The sequence below is a fragment of the Priapulus caudatus genome, unplaced genomic scaffold (genome assembly GCF_000485595.1).
Source record: "Priapulus caudatus unplaced genomic scaffold, Priapulus_caudatus-5.0.1 Scaffold1512, whole genome shotgun sequence".
Taxonomy (NCBI): domain Eukaryota; kingdom Metazoa; phylum Priapulida; class Priapulimorpha; order Priapulimorphida; family Priapulidae; genus Priapulus; species Priapulus caudatus.
Window position 1 is genome coordinate 27,755 of NW_014578573.1, and position 4,235 is coordinate 31,989.

The following is a 4,235-nucleotide window of genomic DNA, read 5'->3' on the forward strand; positions in this document are numbered from 1 at the left end:
TTGGTGGGCTGGGACAGTGAGAATGGCGTTTTGGCAGTTCGAGAAGATTCGAGAGTTTTGATATGGTGTGGCGTGCAGAGTAGTTGACTGCGAAGTCCATTGCGAGGAATATTGCGTGAAGTTCTCCGTGATAGCTGCTGCTTTTACACGAGACAGCCTTTCGGACGGTGATGGCTAGGCTGCTGATGCCATTCGCGTAGACGATGGCTGCCGCCCCACAGGGTCCAGGATTTCCGAGAGCTGCTCCGTCAGTGAAGGCGATTATGGTCTTTTCATCAGTCTCCCTCAGCTGTTCCTTCGTGATTTTCCTTGCCTTTTCAGCTTGAGCGGTCGAACTGTTCTTGCTGTTACCGAGCGTGTTCCATGAGTTTTTAACCCTAGTTACCATCGTCACATTAAGCGTGCCCAAGCTGTATTGTGGTTCGTGGTCTACCCGGTCCAGTGAGAAGTGCCTGCATAGGGAGTTGACAGCCATTCCGATGTGGTGTAAGGGGGTTAGGGTTCCGTGATCCATGAAGACTTTGTTATCTAGGTTATGTAGTACCATGCAGCAGAGAGGGTTGTCATGGGGCTTCCTCAGGATGCGAATGAATTCGTGAGCCAAGATTTCCTGAAAGCAGAGTCTTAACGGAGGTACATGCGTGAGGACTTCTAGGGCCGACGCTGGTGTTGTGTTGATGGTGCCAGAGGCTCACAGTAGGGCTATGCGTTGCACTCTGTAAATTTTCCGGAGTTGTTCCTCGGACGCGCAACACCAGATAGCTCGCTGATTCTTGCCAGGTCTCCGAATGCTCTCTTGGCTGTTTTGTCAGTGTGTTCTTGGAACGTCAGGTGCTGATCCAAGGTGACTCCCAGGCATACCTTGGAGCTGACCTGCCAGAGTGTTTTCGCTTCCACTGTGATGTTCACTGGAAAGTTCCCTTCCTTACTGAAGCAGATCACTTCGGTCTTGTTTAGGTTGATCTTAAGGCGCCATTTCTTGTTCCATTCCGTGAGACTGCGGACTTGGTTAAAACAACGTTCAAGATGTCACCAAATGTGGGTGTAAATTATCAAAACGATCGGGATCACAGTTGACAACTAGTCTGAGTTAGAGACCAAGACGATCAGTTTGTGAAGAGGTCTTTCGAGTACGGTTTTTGTGTGAAGAGGCCTTCCGTGCTTGTCTAGGTCTGGAGTCGCCATGAGAAGCTTTACTTTGCGAACTAAGCCATCGTCGCTGAGGAATGTCTCAACAACGTTGGCAATGCTCCAGTCTGTTCTGCAAATACCCTCGTCTTGTAGTATATGACTATGTCGTTCACTTCGATGTTCCGTTGCGGCTCTGACCAGATCTTTCTGGCTTAGAGAGTATGTAGGTATTTCTTTTTCCATCGAACCCAGAACAGATTGGTCAGGTATTGTATGCGTCGCCATCTCTTTTGAAGATAGAGGTCCTCTCTCTCGAATTGCCAAGGTGGGGGCATTACAGGGCCTGACTTCATAGTCAGGACATGGTTAGGAGTCAAGGGAACTGGGCCGTCTGGACATTCCAAATCTTCGACAGTCAATGGCCTACCATTGACAATGGCCATTGCTTCATACAGAAATGTTCGAAGAGATGATGTGCTGAGTTGAGTTCCTGACTATTCCAGTATCCCATTTAGGACATTTCTGACATTCCTGATCTGCCTTTCCCAGACTCCTCTCATGTGACTCGATGAGGGAGGGTTTAACTTGAATTCACAGTCGAATTTCAGTAGCTGGGTTACAACTTGATTTCCGCCAATAATTATCGATTATGTCGCCAAATAACTTGAGAAATGGCTTGTGGTCCACCGCAATTATTAGATCCTCGCATCCCAGCACAAAGTACCGAGCCTTGTCCAATGCGTCGACAAGGGCAAGGGCTTCGCCTTCTACTGGAGCATAGCATGATTCGGCGGGGTGGGTGAAGCGACTGCCTACCAGTGTTATTCTTCATCCAGTAGGACAACAAAACAATTCTGTCTTAGCGCAGGTGCAGTGCTTCTGGAAAAGCCAGAATCCTATTCCGACTTTGGACCAGTCTGTGGCAAGGCAGGTTGGCTTTGATTTGTTGTAGATTCGTACGCCCTCTTCTATCTCGCTCACTATCGCCAGCTTTGATTCTTCAAGTAATTCTGTCAGGTGATCATCCCAGTGGAATGCTGTTCCATGCTTTTGGAACTCGCGGAATGGAAGCATCCGTTCTATCGTGCTGAAGGCGTATGACACCTGGTTGGCGAGCCCGAACCAAGAGCGGATGTCGGTGATGTTCCTTGGTTTTGAAAAATCCATGATCGCTTGCAGGAATTGCTGGCAAGGCCTCACGCTGTCTGGTGTAATCTCGAACCCGGCAAATGTAACGGTGGCCCTGGCCGAATACAAATTTCTCAGGGTTGAGGGTTATAGGGGAGATTATCGATCCCTGTGGTACACCTAGCTCCGTCTTGATCCATTCAAACTGGTATGTGTTTACCAGGTTGCGCGCAGTTCTTCCAGTGAGGTAGTTCGCTATGTAAAGGAGAAGCCTGCCGTTGATACCGATGTCTGCCAGTTTGTATACAACCGCTTCTTGCCATACGCTGTCAAAGGCCCCCTCTAGGTTCACAAACGTGGCTACGGTGTGCTCGTTCTTCTTGAAGCTTTCCAGTATATCCATTACAAACAGGTAGGAGTAGTACTAGTAATATGCCTACCCGATGTTGAACTTGAAGTAGCGAACGAATCCAGCGTATTCTCGCGGTCGGACATCCGGGACCTTTCGCCGTCCCACAATTCAATGCACGCATAGCAACCGACGCTAAGGCGCAAACACTGCGCATTAAAGGGACGCGAAGTAGGCAATACTGGAGAGTAGTAGTGCGATCGTTTATTTTGCAGTTTGGTAGTTTTAATAAGCAACTAAAATGGTTAAAAGTTGTTGTGTTTTGTCGCACAAATAACAAAGCGAAGAAACCTGAACTTTTGTTTTATTTAATACCAAGTGAAGCTACTGAACCTGAGAGAACAGTACTGTGGCTAAAAGCTATCAATTGCGGCACGCAGGAAGGCAGTGCCAGTGGCAGTGGATCTCTATGGCAGTCCAAGTCTGACTATACCTATGTTTGTTCAGCTCATTTCATATCAGGTTAGTACTTTCATGAGTGATTATACTTAGTTATAGGCCAAACTATTTAGAAAATAGATAGAAAGCCATACAGTGTAATTACAATTGTTATTTTGTTCTTGAGAGGTTTGAGTAATTTACTAATTAGGCCTACTGACTGTTACTTAATTAGTTAGTAGGCCTAGGCCTACTAACCCCACCAGGCTGTGCGACTAACGTCAACTCAGTACAACTTTTACATAGTAGGGTATACACTTAGTAGTAACTCTTTCTTCTATTCTTTGCTTTATTAGTGTCACTGAGTGGAGTTTTCTCCCACATGTATTATTTCTGCTCCAGGAAAGAAAAGCAACATCAAGTATCATCCTGACCTATGTTCCGTCAATACTCCCTCAGCCTCAGTCGGACTCACCGAGAAAGCAGAAATTGAGTAGATGCAACAGAGCCCTAAGCAGAAAGAAAATAGGTAAATTAAAATGAGTACAAATTACTTGTATACTGGCTCCAAGACATGGGCATATATCAAAAGATGTGTATATCGCCAATCAGGCCTCGAATTAAGCGACAAGAGGGGCAAGGCAATTTTTTGGGGGCATGTGAAAAATTGCCTTGAATTTTCTCTAAAATGGATGGGCATCGAGGCAATTTTAAAAGGCATCAAGGCAACTCACAATTTGAGAAGGGCACCAAGGCACTTTTGTTTTTTACTGTGTATGTACAGAACATCTCCCGCCCACATGTACATCGTCTTCCGCCCCCATGTAAGCTTACACCGTAACACCGACCCCCTGTACCCCCCTCTGCTAATGGAAGTACAGTAACAGGGTTCAACATTAACTTTTTATTTCACTAGACCATCGGGCTAGTAACTGAGGAAAACCACTAGCCCAGACCCAGACCATTGTTATGAAAAACTTTTTGTCATCGTATGAATTCTACACAAGCTACCCACCGTACAGATCACAGCTGGCCATTCTTGCGCGAGCGTTGTTTCCCGCGCTTTAAGTCGCGCGCGGGCCGAGTCCACGTGCAGCATTTAAATATTCGTGTTTTACCACGGGCATACACAGGCGCACGATTTATCGATCGTCTACTGGCAGCGGTTGGCAGCAAGCGTACGTTATAT

The 4,235-nt window shown here is 46.7% G+C and overlaps 1 long non-coding RNA gene across 1 annotated transcript in view; it reads left to right on the plus strand.

Moving 5' to 3' along the window:
• Positions 1-3,030: 3,030 nt before the first annotated feature.
• Positions 3,031-4,235, plus strand: part of LOC106816869 — a 3,386-nt gene continuing 2,181 nt past the window's right edge. Inside the window, exons 1-2 of the long non-coding RNA XR_001394948.1 lie at positions 3,031-3,130; positions 3,449-3,575. This is a non-coding gene — a long non-coding RNA (uncharacterized LOC106816869). The remainder of the gene's footprint in view (positions 3,131-3,448; positions 3,576-4,235) is intronic.